The sequence below is a fragment of the Manis javanica genome, chromosome 3 (assembly GCF_040802235.1).
Source record: "Manis javanica isolate MJ-LG chromosome 3, MJ_LKY, whole genome shotgun sequence".
Taxonomy (NCBI): Eukaryota; Metazoa; Chordata; class Mammalia; order Pholidota; family Manidae; genus Manis; species Manis javanica.
In genome coordinates, this window is record NC_133158.1 from 73,407,348 (window position 1) to 73,427,666 (window position 20,319).

The window sequence follows — 20,319 nt, forward strand, 5'->3', positions numbered from 1 at the left end:
ATCAACTCTTAGAGTTGTCAGGCTCTTTCAAGGCCCATCCTACACTGTTTTCAGCACGTAGCAATGTAGCCACAGGTTTCCTTGCTCACTGTACATCAGACTCCACCCAGCTCTCAACCTGCACAGGGCCACATGCCCTGCAAGGATGTCATGGCTAAGTTCCAGTCTTGGCTATTCTCAAGCCTTGAACTACTCTCTGAATACCTGCATCAAAGGTACTTTTTGGAAGTCATATTTGAAAACCAGCCTCACATTTCCATCATTTCAGGTCATTGACCATACAAGCTTCTTTTTGGTCTCAGTACCTCCACCCACTAACCTACCACAGAATTTCACACACTGTTTTCCATGCCCCTGACTCAATTACTTTTCCCAAGTATTCCCATTGTACTGAATAATATATACATACCTACTTACCTTTTTCCTACCATTTACAGATTCCTGGACTCTTTCTATAGTTACTGAAAATATGAATCTTGGCTCACAATCTCTAAGGTATCATGGGATGAGTGTAAAGAAAGACTGTAAGCCAGTTTCTAAGGCCTCCATCAACCTGAGTACTTTCAATTTCCATGTGGATGTCTACTCCATTCAATCTCAACCATGCCTAAACACTAACTAGAATCCAGATTTTCTCATTACCTTCCCTTAGCACTGTTTCTAAAACACAATGTTGCCTATCTCCAAAAGCAGTGATTGATTAACTAAATGAGATCATGTATGAAGGCAAATGTTTGGCATGTTAAACAGCACCAATAAAGGGCAATCACCTACCCTCCAGCTCAATTTTAATATACAGACTTTTGCAATATTGTTCTTTTCTATGCCCCCCACAGCTTTAAAATATGCTGAAATGACACTACTCAAAGTATCATAAATCACAAAGGAAATTTTAAATTGTCATAAAATAGCACATTATACTTAAGACAAAATAATTGTTAATGATTTATATATATAAAGCATATGTCTACATTGCTTTTGCTTTGTGAAAATGGGTTCCTTCTTTTTCAAAATATTTGATTATGCAGAAGTTTCAAGGAAAACATTTATATTTATTTTTGACAACTGGATGCTTGTAACAAGTCATTCTTGAAGATTGAATAAGGTGTTTGGATTGTAATTTGTGTTTCTTTGCTTCAAAAGAAAAGCTGATTTGTCACCTTTATTTGTAGAATCAGAGTTTGAAATATCCTTAAAAAGTCAACCAGAAGAGCTCTGTGTTCCAAAGTGGTGACAAGATGGTCTTCAAAATTGAAGATCGGTAACAAGTAGCCTATTTTCCCCAAAAATCTTAGAGTAAAAGACTACAAATACATTAGTAGAAAGGAAAATACATAATTTCTACTGTCTGATGAAATTCTTAATCTTCATATAAAGAGCACAAAGAGGACTCTGTATCACAAGAGAGTTCTCATCATTTCTCTCATGGGAAGATAAATGTCAGCTGTACTCTCCCCTGAACTGTTATTTTTTGGCTTCTTTCATTAATCAATACTGAAATGCTTATAGATGTGGTATTATAGAAGAAAATGGTTAACTAGGGAAAATATTAGCAAATAGGAAATTCTAAGCATTTTAAAATGTGTCTAAATTCCTCACCAGAAACTTAATTGAAATTCATGTTATTATGATTTGCTCTATGTTCTTGTTTCCTATTCGTCCCCTACTGACCAACTGACATTTCTTAGTCATCTAAAGGCCTTGCTCCTGCTCACACTCAAAGCATGAGAATAAAAATACAGGAATTCACCACCTTTCTTGAGTTTTCTACCTAACAGAAGACACTTTTTTCAGAGAACTGCTTTCTGCTTGGTAACTTTCTACTTAAATGCCATGTGGTCTTTCATCTCAATTTAGCAAGACTTTTATGAGGGTTTATATTCAGTAGGATGAAGAAGAATTGAATGCTCACAATTGATTTCTAAAGACATGAACTCAGGAGTATTATTGATGCTGTTAGATCTACCATGTCCCCATTTTTTTTATCCCTTTTAAAAATCTTTGACTGTCTTCAGTGACTTCTAAAACCTGTTTTGATAGACACATTTACATATGTACATTTCAGTATATTTGGGTTTTTTTATGCCTGTTGAAATACTGAATGTTGACAAATCCAATAAAAGTCAAATGTGTCATTTCTATTATCTAATAGTAGTGAAACAAGTAACTATTAAAATTTTAATTTTTTATTGTTACAAAATACATATTCTACATTCTTGTTAGGCAATTAATACTTACCAGGAATATTAAAGTCTTTATCATAATAAATTCTTTTTTAAAGTTAAATTCTTAACCTTAATATTTATGAGGTAATAAAATATTCACTGAAGACACAAGGACAACTAATGGCTATTTTTTTGCATTTTTCACATTTTCCCATTTAATGAAGAAAAAAATCTCTATCAGTCTTAAAAGGATGAAACCAAGATTGAGAGAATATATAAAAGTTTCTCCAATACCTAGAAGTAATTGAGTGAAATGTTCTTACTTTTCTTCCTTACTTTAGATATATTTGAAATAGAAGTTGACCAAACTAGAAATTATATAGTAAAAAACAACTATGTGAAAGATTCTTCTTTATGGTATTAGCTACTATTAATTTCTCATAAGTCTGGAATGTATATATAATCATTGCACTAACATTCCCACCAGATGGCAATGTTAAGACTTCTGCTGCTATTTGATTGATACAGATATGCATATATACTGGAGAAAGATTTCAGAACAAATAAGGTATTCGTTAATAAAGTTCACTCCAAGGTTCCTTCCTCTTTGTTGAAGTCACACATCTTTACATCACTTTTAAAATTAAGTATGGCATTAACTTCAAACAAAGTGATGGTTGTCATACTAAGAAAATCACTTAATATCATTGTTACTCATGGTTAGGAACGCCTCTTTTGAACTAACTCTTGAAAGCATTTTCATGTGCTTAATATAAAATAAGGTTTACCTACTGTTTAATAATACTTAAAATAAAAACACAGGAGCTAATCAGAGATTGCTTATTAAGGATACCAGAAGCAGAAAATATGGAAAAATTCTTTGTAAGATTTATATTCAAAGACTTGAATATCATTGAGAAAGTACACTGTAAAGGGAAGGGGCATGGCTTACATTACATGAAACAAAAGTGAAGGAAAGCAAAGCAGAGAGAATCAGCTATTCAAGTCTTTGCACTGGCATGTTATCCAGAGTCCTTCTCTGGTCAGCAGAAGAGTTCCCCAAATAAAGACAATGTAGTTTTTGTTCTTTGTTATTTTGGTTTTTTGTTGTTGTTATTGCTTGTATTTAGTAAGCAACTGTTCTCTAGACAGAATTAAGATTTATACCAATCTTTCTCCAAGCATGGGTCTGCAGCCTGAGGGATGGTCATCCACACACTATGCTACTAGTCAGTGACAAGGTCAGATAGAAAGAGTATGCATTGATGGCAATGGCAATTTGCCGAGATAATTTTGTCTGTTGAACCTGAGAGTTTAAAAAAGGGTGGGGATTTATATTTTATATTTCTCTTTTCTCATTTCACTTTTCTAGTAATGTATTTCTAATGTATTTTATAAAAATATTACTCTAGAAATTATTGGAGGAGAGAAAACTGGCCTTTCCCCACAGATGGTTTGAGAAACACTAATTCAGACCTTATACAGGTATCTTTAGAACAATTCTAGATCTTTTGCATTTTGGGCAAAGAAGCAGAAGTTCTTTCTCTTGCATGCCACATCCTTTCCTTTACATTGGTCCAATAACATTGGGCAGGAAAGCAGTGAGATTAAATTTTTATACTGAAGTCATACAGCTGACAACAAGGCTTTTTATTAGCTTGTGCCTTATTTCCTTTTCACTGAAAATCAAGCTTCCTTGATCTTAAGAGAGGACTGAAGTCACATTGAATTATAATGTGATAAACCTGAGATGTAACCATCTGGAAGCATTTATTGAGCCTCCACTTAATATTCCACAATGTTCCAGTCCTCAAAAAATTTGAAAACTTTGCTTGGAACAAAGATAAATCCACTGGAAAAAATTGTTAAACAATACAGATGCCACAGTAAATTGCTAACTTTTGTTCTGCCAACTCTAAGTGGTGGAGGAATTCAGAAGAAGAAATCAGTTTCTTTATCTGTAAAACCAGGTAATAATCTCTACTTCACAGGAACTTGAGTTAATGTATACGAAGTCCAGTCCAGTGTTAGCCCAGAGTAGGTGCTCACCACTTTTTTTGTACTACTTTGTTTTTAAAAAGGAACCTGATCAGGGCACTTTTTAAACTGACAAATAGAATTTATATAGGAAAAAGGAAAATCTATATGAAAGATTTCACATTTATAAAATGCAAAATGCTCCTTCTTGATACTGTGAGAATTTATGCAGGAGAGAGGAACAAAATGAGGCATGAAGACAGAGTTCCATAGATGATATTTTGTTTACTTTGATCTGTAACTTCTGGTCTCTAATATTAAATTTATAACCACTTCCACAATCAAACTACTGTATACACCAATGCAGATTTCAATATTCCACTATCTTTGTAACACAATACTTAGCTTGATTCTCATTCTCCTTCTATAAGAAAGGGTACATTATGTTTTCTTCAAAAATAAAGTACTGATGTCAGTGATGACACAAGTAACCTAATCATTTGTTTCCTTCCAGTTAGTTTAACCAAAGTGGAAACTCTGAAAGAGAGCACAAATACTAATCATTATTTCCTGTCTTTCAGTCTTTCCCCAACCTTCTGCCTGTAAGTCAGCAAAGTTCTAAGGCTTTCTGAACTTTCATCTTTTTCCTTGCTTTGTAACTTGAGCTTAATTGCTCCCTCTTCACTGTGGAAGGAAACCATATTCTGTAATCTTTAAAAAAGCAGTTATAAAAGTATCATTTTTTTTAAAAAATGATTTGAATAATGAAAAAAAATATCGGACTTTATTTCCATTTCTTCTTCCTTTCCATTTTTTTCCTCTGGTACAGAGCCCATCTTTGTACCTGAGTGAGTATTTCCCACAGGTAAACCATCCAGGCCTTGGCTCCACAGCAGAGACTTTCCTTTAAAAGCAGTCAGGAGTCTCCCCTACAAATAGTTGCTTGTAATTGGATCTCTCTGCTTTAGTAATAGTGATTTCAGGCGGCTGCCTCTAGAGGCAGCAAGAATTTAGGGCTCCAAAATGCTGTGGTATGGTAACAACGTCCTCCCCTCCAACTGCTCTTACGTAGGAAGACTTTTTGCTTTCAACTTCCTGACTGATAAGGTCTTATGAGAAGACTTCTGATTTAAACAGGTTCCTTTGTTGTAGAACTGCACGGTAGTTCCCCTGATCTGCATGATACCTATCAAGATCTGCAGTGGATGCCTAAAGCCCTGTTAGTACCAAACCCTGTATATAGCATGCTTTTTCCTAAACATATGTATCTATGATAGTTTAATTTACAAATTAGGCACAGTAAGAGATTAACAAAAACAACTAATAATAAAATAGAATTATAACAATATACCATACTAACAATTAAGTGGACATGGTCTCTCAAAAATACGGTGCTATACTCACCCTTCATGTGATGATGTGGGATGAGAAAATGCCTACGTATGAGATGACGTAAAAGACTCGACTACGTGAGGAGACTGGCGCAGGCATTGTGACGTAGCATCAGGCTACTACCAACCTTCTGACAACAGGACCGTACGTCAGAAGAGGCTCGTCATCTGCTTCCTGGCTGCCGTTCACATCAGGGAACAGGAACCTCTGAAAGTGAGAAACCGCGGGTTAGGGGAGACAATGCCAGTTGGTGCTCCTGCTGCTGCAGAGATCTCCATGAGGAAAATACTAACGGTACTTTTCTGTCAGCACCACAGGGACTGTTAACTGTCAGTTTTTCGTGTATCCATAGCTAAATAAATAATATTCATGAAGGTCAAATCCTGAGGCTCAGCACATAGAACTTTGAAGCACGTTAGGTAAAGTTATCAAGTACGTGCTTATCAAGCACATTAACCGCAGAGGGACTGGGAAGGGGAGATCAAAGCTCTGGCATAAATTTGAAACCAGTTCTGGTTATCTCAAACTATTGGATGAAAAACACTCTCCCCCAAGAAAGCTCATTTGAGTTTTGAAAAAAGCCTGTGAGGTTGGAAAAGCAGGTATTTTCCCTCTATTTGATAGATGAAGAAAGTGAGGCTGAGAAAGGCTAGTTGACTGACCTCCACCATTAGGTGGAGCCAGGAAGTGAATGAGCAAGCATCTGCCCAGGACTGTTTCAAGCCTCTTGCCTGAACACCAGGCTGCCTCACTGCAGCAGAACCACAGGAGTGATGAACAGCGGAAAAAAGCCCTAGTTAAAAAAAAGGAGAGACAAAACAATAATATTAAAGCCTCGTACTCTTTTCTTTTTGCGTTAAATTTGGTGGTCTAAAACTTATGATTCTTTTCTGAAGATTTATTCTAAAAACTCACTATCTTTTATTGTTTATGACTGTAATAATTTGGTTCCTGCAAAAACAGACTCCTAGACAAGCTTTGGTGTGCAAGTGGTTTATTTGAGAAGGAAATACAGTGAGAGAGTACAGAAGTGAGACAGAGAAGGGAAGAGGGCCAATAAAGAGTGCATAATGAAAGGGGTTATCCACTGTCCACATGAGGATGCGCATTGGGGAAGCCTCAGAGAGAGTATATAGAACAAAACAGAATTGTCCCACTAAGGGAAAATGACACTGAAGTGTTAAAGAGCAACTCTTGTCTCTCGTTGACCAAGGGTTTCTTATGAAGCATTAACTCCCTGACATTTCTGTGTCTATTCCAATTTGTATGGACCAAATGGGCTCAGGGTAAAGAGAAAACCCACATACAAAGAGACAGAAGCCATAGTGAATAGAAAAGTTTCAAGGAAATAAGTAAGGAAATAGGGGCAGGGTACCAACAGCATTCCCTACAATGGCCTGGAAAGGAGCTGACACTAAAGGGTGTTTCAATGACTGTGTACAACACAGACTGAGCACAACAGTGAGGCAAAGAAGTTGATTTTTTCCCTTGCCTAAATATTGGTTTATTGACATAAACGTATATTTTATATGTGTGTGTACATATATTCATAAATATAAATATGTGTGTATGTGTTTCTGAATATATAAATGGGTATGTGTTTGGGTGTATATAGTACTTCCTTTCATCAGATTTCATCCTACCACATCCTTTCAGTCTAGAATTTCATTCATGGCTCAAAATTTAGTTTATGAGAGGTCAAATTTAATTCCATAATCTAAAAACAAAAATCCTAAAGAATTGTTGATGATCCCCGTGAGAAAACTGGACAAATTGCAGGAATAAACAATGCTCACAAAAAGAAATATAAATGGCTAACAAACAAGAGAAAACTTAATTAACAATAAAAAACAAAATTTATTGGAAACTGACACTATATTGAAATATGGAGCAATTAAAAATGTATTGACTAAAGTCTTTTTGATGACAGAGAAATTCTTATGCTCTGATGTTGAATTTTTATACAGGTTCAAATTGTAGATACCTTGTAGATGAACTTGGAAGTGATTACATCTCAAAGTAAGTTGCTATAATTTCCTTTCTCTATTCATTTCCCATATTTTCTACATTTTTTACAATGACAATGTATATTTTTATACTTAGAAAACAAATTTCTAATCAAAATTAGTAATATACTATATGTATCGCAAACCTTCTTGCATCATCTCTAGCCATTTTACTTTCCAGGAAATTACCAAACCTTCCTTAAACTTACATATCTTCCATCATGTATCTTCTATTTAAGTAACATCATTTGAACAAGTTCAATTGCTGAGATTTGGCAAATAATTACATATTCATTTTGTTTACCCTGCTTTATTCTTATGAACCTTTGTTTTTCCAGGCAAAAAATTGTATTGTTCAGTATTTCTCCTGAAGGAGTTTGTTTTCTTTGTTACTGGATTCTTTTAAAACTATTAAGTCATTTTTGCAGATTTGTAATCACAGATAAATATAGAATTACAAGTAAGAGCTCACTAAAGCTTTATAAGATAATTGTGTTTTGTTTATATGCTTATTTGTTTACATTTGTCCCTCAATATAAGAATGAACAAACCACAATATAATTTATTATTATCTTCTCCACAAACCAGGGAAAATCTTAACTCATTAATTCCATTCTTAAATAAAACAAAGGCAGTATACTATGATGTCAAGTGCAATAAACTTGACAATTGGGAACTCATTTTTCAGTTAAAGCTACTTTAATTTATCTGAATGGGATCAGTAGATACTTAAAAGCTTACCTCTTAGTGTAATACTATACGATGCACTCAACACAAGTGTTTTCCTAAGTGCTTCTAACTTCAAGGACATCTTAGAGACAAAGCAGAGTTTTCCATAAATTATGTAGGCTACTGTGGCATGGTAATAATACGTTGTAAAATGCTTAGAATTCAGGAAATATATAAATACTACCATATCAGACAGACTATGACCATTTGTGTTCACCACACCCTCAGATTTATTCTGGTAAAAGCAACTACAGACCATTCTTTGCACATAAATCTCCACATCTTACAGCATGTGATGCAGTCACCATGGTCCCAACTAATCAGAGTTGACACAAGTGCCTCAGCTATTGGCAGCTATTTTGAGGTGCTGGTCCAAGTCCTACCAACATGATGATTAATGGATCGAAACATTTCTTCTTTTACAAGTTTTGAATTGGACACACATGTGCACCCAGACAGGAACAAGTGGGGAACTCTGGATATCACTGAACCTGAAAATGCACAAGAGGCATAGTATACAGATACTATGAGACAGTAAAAGCCATGCTTAAACAGAAGCCAGGAAATGGAAGGAAAACATATACAAACACAAAGAGAAGCTTAACGTCCAGAATGGCAGAATTCTATAGAGCCTGTTGGGCTGCTAGAGTTGCTGTAGCATCCAGAACAAAATCTAACTTTTCCCTGAGAGTTGATGACTTAAGTGCTGAGATAAGAAATGTTTCTGAGTAATTGTTAAACCAACTCGTGCCACCTGAGTAATTGGTTCCTGAGTAATTGGTAAACCAACCCATGCCACCACATTCAACCTGAGAGCAGCTGTTCCTGGCAATTGAAGAGGACTTAACCAAACTCACCACAGTTATATAACTGTTAGGGATGGAAAGGGGTGGAAAATAAGCTATAGAAATTTCCTAATATAGATGAAGAAACACATGAACATATCTCATTTCATTTTATTTAAAACGAACACAAACCTATGCTAAAATTTAACAGAAGTGCATTTTAATACTGATTTTTGAATACAAGACTGCACTTATTTGTAGACTTGAAGTTGCAAACTTGGGGACATAAAGGAAGATTCATCCCTTGATTAAATTCTATTTAGCTATGAGAACAAGTACAAAAGAAGATACACCTCTATTTCCAGAATTGCAGCTTAATAATATAAATTATATTCTAAAAACTTACAAGATCAAATTGTCTCTACTTAAATACAAAAGTCTGATTCTAAATTTTTGTTTTGTTTTGTTTAATATATGTTCTCAGTATATAGGTGCAATTTCTGTGCTCCTTTTGGTGTGTGTGTGTTCTGGTCTCTGTACACACATCTCTTGAGGTTTTGCTTCTGTATCTACTATTCTTTCAATGCCATTGTAAAAAATCATATCTTAACTATATATCTCAATCTCTAGTTTAACTTTGTCTTTCTTTTACTTGTCCTTTTTTCTTTTTTAGTATCTCTTAGATGACTTTTTTTAACTGATAAAAAACTGGGTGAATCACACTGAACAGAATGTTATGTTTCATTCTTAAATTGGAAGTCCACATAGTAAAAAGTAATAGTATTAATATTGACTTATATTGAGACAGAAGTTTAGAACTCCTTTTACAGAATGTGCACATATATAAAGTCACCTTGAGATCTTAAAGCAAAGAGTAACAGAAGACTTCATATAACAAAGACCGCTTTGCTTTTGAGATATAAGCAGGAAAGAGGGTGTAATGATGGTCTTTTCATATTCAGGACAACTTTAATACTGCAGAAATAATTTTATTTTTCCTGTTTCTCCTCAAATATGTTACAAACTGTTTCTCCTCACAAATGTCACTGACTTAAAATTAGAAAATAAGTACTGTGAGTTCACTGACAAAACTGAATAGATAAGTGAGGAATAAAATCACCTACTACCTCATATCTCTCTTTCTTCCTTCCTTCCTTCCTTTATGCCTACACACATGGTTCTTTTTTTAATCTCTGAGAGAACCACTGTTTTTGCAACAAGAAAAATGAATCCAGTCTTGACAGATGATTGCTCTAATTGTAGCTTTTTATTAGGCTGTAGTAAAAAATAACATTTTTATTTGTGTAACAGCAATTAATTGATTACTGTGATAATAATACTTTGTATTAATTTGAAAAATGTCATTTGGTTGCCTTCTGTGAAGTGTTGTTTTCAGTTTTCACTCATAATCATATATGAAAAAACCTATGATCTGACGCACATTCTAAACAGTCATTTCTCAGAGACTCATACTAAGAAAAAAGGAAAGAAACTAATATTTACTGAATCCTTAATACATGTCAAATATTTCCTCAAGTTACTTAATCTGCTCATTCGTGCTATGATAAATATATTCTTTTTCCTCATTCCCAAACTGACAAATTAGAAATTAAGTTGGTCTCATCAATCTGCAGCATCTGCCTAGCTCTGTACACAGAAATGTTTCCTACAAAACAGAACACAGAATTTATTAATGAATTCTAATTGGCAAGTGTCTGGGCCTACTCTGCCTACTTACGATCATACAAAGACAATTTAAACTAAAGCTTCAACAGTTGCATTGTTTGGGACTCACAGAAGACATGACTTGGAATGTTTTTCACATTTGCCAAAACCATCTGAAAAACACTTTAAAGTCATCTCAAAAACAAAGGAGGGCTATTCTTTATGTTGTTTGCTTTTTGCAGATTAATGTAACTTATAAAACTCCATCCTTTTTTTTTCCACTCTATGTCAACAAATTTCTCTGTGAAACAGGAAATTTAATTAAGAAAAATTTTATTATAAAAAAGATATATAAAAAAAACAATTTGTAAACTAGGCAAATGCAGTCTCTGGCTATAAACCAAAAGTGCTTGCAGAAGAAGCAGAGAAGGGATCTTTTTTTATAGTAAAAGTTCTCACCCAAGTCCCCAGTAAGGTCCATTTATGCAAAAGAAAGATGAAAGCTTGCTCAGTTCTGATTGGTTGGTATGAGTTGCAGCTGATTATTTAACTTCCTAGCTGTGATCTAGTTTTGCAGTAGCAGCATGAACATGGCAGCACCTGGTTTTCAGGAACTGGTTCACAACTACACAACAGAGACTGGTTTTTTGGAGAGCACAGAATATGTGTATGGTCTCCTCCTCAGTGTATGACTGGCCGACACCTTTTTGTTTGGGCCTCAGTTCACCTGACAGAATCCATCCTGTTTTCTGGCACAGCTGGATATTTTGGGGGGTGAAGGGTAGAACTTACTTGTTTTGTCTTATTTTCACAACTACTATTCACAAATTGTTTTAAATCACTGGCTAGATATTCTAAACCTATATGAACATCTTTGCATTAGTTAAACATGCCAATACACTTGACATGGCCTGCCTTACCATTTACTCAGAGCTCATGAATTGGTAACATTGGTAGCATCTGAGAGCAATTGTAGGAAAAAACAACTGATCATAAACTTTACTTTAAATCACAATAGGTACTTTACTTTATCTCAGACCAAAATAAATCTCACATGTTTTTACAAGAACTTTATACAGTTGAGTCAAATTTTTGCAAAGTTTTTTGTTCAACCATGTTAGTTTCGATAATCAAGTACTATGCTTTCAAAGATTTATGTTTCTGTTTTTATTTATTTATTTCTCCTCTTTTTGTTTGCTTGTTATGATTTTACATGATTTATAGAACAAAAAGGAAGAGTCAAATCAAAGCCAGAGATGAAGCATCAGATAGCTTCAGGTCCCCTCTGCTTCCCAACTGAAACAATGATTTGAGGAAACAGCCAAGAAAGGCACATGTGCTTTGAGTAGCTGACTTGGAAACTGATTTTAAGAATAAGACTGAAAATCTGTAAATGAGTAAAGAAAAGATACACATAAACCTGGGAGATGAGATTCCCATTTTTTGCCTTCTCTATGGCTACATTTCTTCATATCTCTTTGAGATGAACAATCCTCATTAATAATTCATCAATATTACCTAGATCTATAGTAGATATACACAACTCATGGAATCCACCATCTTGGAAAGTGTTTAAAATAAGTAGTATTGGATTTTCAAAGTTTGATTCTTTTAACACCATTTAAATTGTTATTGAGTATCTTCTATGTGCTAGGTACTGTATATCAAAAAGACATTGATGATACAATAGTATCTTAGTTTATTTAGGCTGCTATCACTGAATAGCATAGACTGAGTGGCTTATAACAACAGAAATATATCTCTCACAGTACTGTAAGCTGCAATTCCACGAGTATGGCGCTGTCAGATTTGATGTCTGGTGAGGCATCTCCTGGGTTACAGGCTGCTGACTTCTCCCTGTGATGTCTGTGTGGAAGGGGTGAGCTAGCTCTCTAGAACCTCTTTTACAAGGGTGTTAATTTCATGAGGGCTCCACTCTCATGACCTAATCACCTCCCAACCCCTATCTCTGGCTTTGAAAAGGATGCATGGTTCGGTCATTCACTGAGGTAAGGGACACTAGAAGAGGACCAGAGGCTAAGAGAAGATGACAAATTCAGTTTGGGATACATTGAGTTTAGGGTGCTGTAAGATACATTCAAGAGAAAATTGCAACAGGCATTAGACATGTGAATCTAGAGTTTAGAGGAGCAGTTGTTGATAGAAATATAAATGTGTAAGTTATCTGAATAGATCTTCATTGCATCTACAGGCTTGAGAGAAACTACTGAGAGACTAAAGAGTGAGAAGAAGAGCAAGCATAGGCTTAAAAGGTCAACATAAATTCAAATTTGCCATAGAACCTAAGAGAGTGAGAATATGGGCCAGTCATTTCATTCTTTCTTCCTGTTATAGTTCTATTATTTTTTTAACTTTATTTTCTCTATCTGAAAATGAGTACAATAATATCTTCTTAGGGATGTTGCAGAATTAAGTAAACAGGTGAAGTAGCTCCCATAGTGCCTTGCTAATAGAAGTTTAATAAGCAGTAGAAATGGTAGGGCTGCTGCTGGTTATGGGTGGTGGTGATTTTATTTCCACAGACCAGATAGATTTACCCATTAAAGCAGTAAGAACATTGTTTAAAATGTTAGTCCTGTGAATTAAAATCTTTCTGAAATCTGTCATTTCATCATTTTCTTAAACAAAAGAGACTGAAAATAATTTAACCTTCATTAGTGACTCAGGATCATCATTTGAACATCAGTATTTTTAATGGGCTCTCTCATATTTTCAAAGGTCATTTAGAAGTATAAGCCTGAACACTAATTAAAGACAAATTTCTCTACTGATTGACATGTTTTATCTGCTGATTACAGTATTCTGTCATGACTGCCCCTAAGACTTTCCTTTTAATCTGCTTGAAATCAGATAACCAATTATATTAGAATTGTGGTAAAATACATGTAGATAGAGTACAACTTAATGGACTCTGAATAAAGTGCATAGGTTCTGTGACATTTATTGGAATAGATGAAGAATCATAACTGCTTCCTTCCTGACTATTCGCTATCTTTCAGATGTCTGAGATTAACAGATGGTATATAAGTGAGTAGGTCTGTATATTAATTAACATACACATATTGAAGAATTCCTCTTAACCTCAAATTCTCTGTACATGGAATTACATGTATATACATATTTATATATAGTTATATATTTATTTTAATTCACTTCTTCAGTTAATTCTTCATATCCAAGAGAGAAATTCAGATCAACTATCTGCATGCATTAGCTTGGTTACAAAATAAAGAACATTTACTAGAAAAACACAATATGTCTATGCATACTTTCCCCAACAAAGTAAAATGAAAAGGCAAGCAGGATGGAAAGTGTGGAGTGTGGGGGAGTATCTTTCCCAACACTAAAAGCAATTTCATGATATAATACATTTAAGAAGTGTTAAGATTATTCAGAGGAGATGAATGAGTATGTATGTTTTAAATGTGCAGAAAGAGAAGCAAACAAAAATATTCCTATAATGCCAATGGCAGTTATCCCAGGATGGTAGAATTTCAATTACTCTATTAGTTATAATGGTTTTATTTATTTTTTAATTATTTAAGATGGGCATGTGTTGTCTGTATCTTCAGAAAAAAATTAAAAGATAAAGCTAAACAAAATTTTAGAACAAAGTGAAAAACCCTAATGTTTTCAGTGAGCCAGAGTTGATATTTAGATTAATAATAAAAAATATTCATTCTTTCTAATTCATTTAATAATGTCACTCACATTATATATAATTTTTTTCTCATAATAATTTTTCTATGTAAAACATACACAAGGTTTCAAATTAAGTAGTTTGGAAGGAAAATTAAAATCAGCATTCCATTGCTTCACTTTCTTATGGCAAGAGGCAACCACTCCAACCCTTTCAGTTGTTTCTACTTTTGGTTACCTCCACATCCCTAAATAGTATGTTCCTTCTTTATTGTTTTATCATGTTTACTTCTTCCCAAGATAGTAATTTAATTCATTTAAAGTATGCCATGTTTTCTCTTTCACTTAGCCAATATAGTTACCCATAGTTTTTTCCCCTATTCATTCCTTTTGTAAATTTAAGTAATAGAATTACACCTTTATTCCTTGTTGTACAAACCTGACTTCTATACGATAATATGAAGCTATGAACATTTTTACCTACCCTTACTTTTCTCCTTCTCACATCTATTCCACATCCTAATCTCTTACTTTTTAATGTCAAGTTTGAAAGATTTAAATATTGTATTTCCTCATCCATTTTTTTTGTGCTTTGTCTATAGGCTGATTCTTAAAGACAGAAATCAAGGCAACATATTTAATTATTATTGCTCTGTGTTATCTATTGCTTCATAACAAATTACCACAAACTTAGTGTCTTAAAATAACATACATTGTTATCTCACAGTTTCTTTGGGCTCCTCTGGGCACAGATTAGCTGGGTTCTCGCTTCAGAGTCTCTCACATGGCTGCAATCAAGACATTCAGCAGGGCTAAGTCTTCTGTGAAGACCCAGATGGGGAAGAATCAGTTTCCAAGCTCACATTGTTGGTAGAATTTAATTCCTTGCAGGTTGTAGGATTGAAAGTCTCAGTTTCTTGCTAGGAGTTTGCCACAGGCTGCCCTTAGTTCCTCACCATATGGGCCACTCTGTAGAGCAACTGAGATCATGGAAACTTACTTAATCAAAGCCAGGAACGGAGAGTCAGTTAGCAAGACAGACACAACAGTTTTATATTATGTAATCATGGAAGTGGTATCCTATTCCTTTTGCCATTTTTTACTTGTTAGAAGCAAGTCATAATTCTCACTTCAAGGGATGGGATTATATGGGACCATGTGTACCAGGAGGCAAGAATCAGTGTGAACCCTCATATTATTGTCTTTCTACCATTAATTCTATTTTTCTCTGCAGAGCCATTATGTTTCAGTTAGGTTTCTTTACTTTTATAATTTTCCCAAAGTTTCTAATTCTTTTTCTTTTTCTTTTTTTTACTATCTTTATCACACCCATTCTTCACCCCCTAAAAATAGTTGATATGCAATCAGATATTATATTGAGTTTTGTTTTCCAGAGATTTTCCTGGATACCCCTCCCTCCTCTCCTATTTGCACTAGTTAATCTCTAGATTTTCTATAATATACTGGGACTTATATTCACTCTTTTTCCATGTTAGTTCCATCTTTAATTTTTGCTGCAGCACCTATTCCATCTGGATACATTAAATCCATAAATATTTGCTAGGTAGCTACTGTATGGCAGGCATTATTCTAGGTTTTTGGTAGACAGTAATGGGGGGAAAAGTGCTGTACTTGTGGAACTTACCCTCTAGTAGAGGGAGACAGACAATATATAAGGTAAATGAGAAGACTATATTATTTGTCTTATGTTAATATTTAGAAGGAAAATGAAAAAGTAGAAGGAAAGAGGAAGGGGATTGCCTGTGCTTGGGAAAATATTAGAAAGATAGAGTTAAATTTTAAACAGGATTGGACAAAACCGACGGGATTAGGAATTATTATCTAAACCCAGTGTCCAGTGAATGTCTTTGTAGGAAAATCTCTGCAGAATGGAGATGTTCTAGTCTAGGATGGGACTGACCCACACAGTCAGATCATCACCAGGGGAGTCTGACCATTGCATGCACAAAAATTAAAGAGAGCAGGAAAGCTGAGAGGGACCCAGCAGAGGCCATAAGACCACAGCACTAATGATGAATCAAAAGCCAATCAGTAGAGAAATGCAACATTAAAAAAGAAGCAGAACTGAAGGGAAATAGAGGCAGCAGAAATCTAAAGCCAGAAATGCTGAACTCCCAAGTTTCTAACTGATGGTAGAGCAGCTAGGGTAGGGTGAACTGTGTCCACATCCCCCCAACTTCTAATAGATGTGTTTCCTCTGTTACTTGCGGGTTTTTTAACATAAAACCCTGTTCTTTGAGGTATTCAAAGTTGTGGCTATGCCTTCCAGACTAAAAGAACCACAATCAGCAAAGCAATTATTTCTGTTTTCCATTATTTGTTTATTTATTTAATTCTTACTTTTTCTTTAATCCAGTTTAAAAAAAAAGAAAAAAGAAAGGATAGGTTTGGAGTATGTATATTTTCTCAGGCATCTAAAGTTCATCCATCCTGTAGTTATTCACTTGCTTTTCCAATATTGGGCTATATAATAGGTATTTCCCACACACACACACACACACCCTGCCAGAGGATTTTTAGAGCTCCTATGTCAAAGTGCATTTTAGTGTTTTTGTAGTTCCTCAGGGAAAGGGGTTCCCCTCCTGGTAACAAATTCCCCTGTGAATCTGGTGAAACCAAAGTAAGACAAGGAAGAAACCATTTTTATTGCTCACAGCTTGCTCATATATCTAGCCAGGCCCATCTCTGTGTATTCCCTCTGGTCCCCGTGTTCACTCTTCACCCAACCCACCCCTTCCAGGAGGAACTCCATGGGCGGTTCCTTGGTGACTGGCAGGTGCCAGATCAATTATGTACTAGGAATGGGGGGAAGGAGAGATGGCCATTTTCTCTCCACCCCTTGCCTTGATCCACTGGAGGCTGTGGGAGGCTGCAGGGTAAACACCCACTGACATGTAAATAGACTAAGGCTGGGCGGGAGATTATGGAAATTTTGCCATTTACCCCACAGTTTTTCAGACTGATTCCTCAGGTTCTTGTCTACTCCTGTGCCTTACTTGCAATTGCAATTGTAGCTCTATGGTCTCCATAGGTTTTTTACTAAACTATTAGCAAACATGTTTCCTACCCTCTTATATGTAATTACTGCCTTGAATCTCAATCCATTCGAGCAACTGTGGGAGGTAACTGCACCCTCACCTTGAGCAGTTGTCACCATAACCTCCCTCTCTCTGTCTCCACCAGAACCTCAAAGCCTACTGATGGTGAATTTCTACTCTAGGAGACTAATGTATTTATAATATCTTGCAATACAAATTAGACCAGTGAGTGCATGACTGTTGCACTTTAAATAGTCTGTTACTTAAAAGACAGGAGCAATTACCTACAGCTAGCTCCAAAGCAATGCTCTAATTGCATACATTTAAATTGCTCCCTGTTCCATGGGATAAATAAAGTAAAACATTTCTTTCCCTGTTTTCTTTCTGGTAAATTTCTACCTTTCAATTTACAATAGTTGGGAAATAAGTGCCCCTACTAAAATGTGCTTAAGTGTGGTAATTCAGCAGAGTGTGCACATTAGTCACTGGAGTCTCGACTTTTTGTAGCCCCCGTTTTTCCTCATGAAAAGAATTGAGTAAAATTATGATAGCAGAATGTAACTTATACCACAATTATTTTGCTAAGCTCAGCCTTTGAAGTGCAAAAAAGTATATGAAATGTTTTAAACTATACTTAAGCAATTCTATGTTGTTTATTTGCCGGGAAGGGAACCGGGGTTCTCTCATCCACTTTTTTTTAATAAGTCTTGAGTGATAACAAAGCATTTTTTGCGCTTGTAAATTCCTCAATCTGTTACTATTGCATTGCTAAACTTTTGCTGCTGCTACTTTAGCCTAAACAGTACAAGGTGGAAAACAAAATATGTAGTGAATTTTTGATAATGATAAAATGACTTTCCTCTTTAATAATCCAATATCTTGAATTCTTCAGAGTATTGCATCAAATCAGCATTTCCATATTTGTAGAATTTCAATTGTTTTAGACAATGTCCTTGATTTCATATCAGCTCACTAGGAGAGCATTGCAGGTTCACAAGGGAGAAATTCTTTCAGAATCAAAGCCAAGATCCCAAAGGATGGTAGACTCTATTTTAATGTAAATATACTTAAGAGGTTAATAGGCAGAGGAAAAAGAGAATGGTAGATTGTCCCATCTAAATGAAGCTGAGTGCTTCAGATTGATAAAGAGATTAACATTTAAAAATATCTGTGCTAGTTGAACCAATTCATTAGTTCCTCGTGGTAATGAATCAAAAGTTGTTGGTTTGATATTTATATTGGTCACTAAACTTTGCACAATGGTAAAAGCCATTTCACAGACACTTCTCTAACTTCAAAACACTGTCTTGTAAGCATAAAAGCATCAGGTGATGGCACAAAAAGTTTGATGCCTCCACACATCATTCAATCCCAACCATTGGATTAACAACCCAGAGCACTAGTCCCATTAGAGTGGACAGCAGCGCTTTGTTCCAATGGAAACACGTAGTTAATACTGTCGGAATATCCAAGTTCTGACTACTTACACACAGCAGGTGCTTAACAACTATTTGTTGAATAAAGATATTTTAATTTTTACACACAGCAGGTGCTTAACAACTATTTGTTGAATAAAGATATTTTAATTTTGTGGGCTTATATAAAGCAATCATTATATACCTGAAGAAGTGGAGAAGGTAGACATCAACGACAGAAACAGAGAGGAGGGTTAGTAGAGAAGCATCCTGAAAAAGCTTTCCAGAATATTCCCTGACTAGCCTTTTACTTGCTCTATCTGAGCGATGTTGAGGGAACAGTGAAATAAAACATCCTGGATGGAGGGGACAATGTGAGCAAAGGGACAGGATAAAAAGCACTCTAATATTTTAGGGCTGCTTAGTCTAATTATCAAGAAGTATGAAAACTTTCCTGTCTATCTTACCTCCCATATTATCCTAAATACTTCAAGTTATTTTCAAGAAATCAGGGAACATATAGAGAAAAATACATCTGTTTGAAGCAAAATTTACAGGTAGCTCTGCCATAAAAAAATCCTTTGGTCTCTATCTGGGTGGAGAGTTGTAGTCTAAAAAGAGTTTAGTTCTCCATCTTTACTCGACACTCACTACAACCAGGTCTCCCTGCACGCTCCCTCACGATCTTGTGCACCTGCATTTGTTGTAACAGAATAAATTTAGAGTCAGTTTTCTCCTGAAGGGTTTACTAACCCTTGCTAACACTGCTAAATATTTAGGGCAAGGATGTCTTTTTAGATTTAATAGAGCTCATAAAATAATCACTCCACCTAAGTGAATTCAACAATTTGCAGAGAACTCATTTAAGCAACTGGAAAAATTTCAACAGTGCCTAAGGGGAAAAAGAACTTGTTTAATTGTTTTATTGAAATAAGAAAAACCAACAAAGGAATAGTAAGTACTGAGAACTGCTAATGACCTGAAAGGGAGTTGGTAGATAACAAGGTAAGAATTCTTTTTTTAAATGCAGAAAATGGCTGGCTAGCAGGAAAGAGAAAAGAAAGTCCTACATTTTATAATGTTGAGACTCAGAATTTATATAGTATCTCTGATCTTTACCACCCTCTTTCTAGTCTACAAAACTGCTAGAGATGTTAGTGAGTTGTCTTTATGCTCAATTTATAAAGAAACCATTTAGCAACACAAATTATACAAGGTCAATCCCAGTTGTGAGATGAAAATGGAAACCAGAGTTGCACATTCAAATTTATGATGGATTTTCTTCTATTTCTTTCCCAACCACCCCCCTTTTAAACCAGTGCTCACATAAGAAATCATGATAGTATTTATCAAGAATGAGCACATGAGTGACAGTTCTACCTTCTTTACTAATTATTTTTCCAGTTCTAGTGAAATACAATTGATATATAACTTTGTATTAAAGCTGTACAACACGACTTGCTATA

At 35.1% G+C, this 20,319-nt stretch overlaps 1 long non-coding RNA gene across 1 annotated transcript in view; it reads left to right on the top strand.

The window, feature by feature from the left end:
- The first annotated feature begins 5,340 nt into the window (after window positions 1-5,340).
- Window positions 5,341-20,319, top strand: part of LOC140848165 (uncharacterized) — a 28,475-nt gene continuing 13,496 nt past the window's right edge. Inside the window, exons 1-2 of the long non-coding RNA XR_012128718.1 lie at window positions 5,341-5,828; window positions 7,502-7,553. This is a non-coding gene — a long non-coding RNA (uncharacterized lncRNA). The remainder of the gene's footprint in view (window positions 5,829-7,501; window positions 7,554-20,319) is intronic.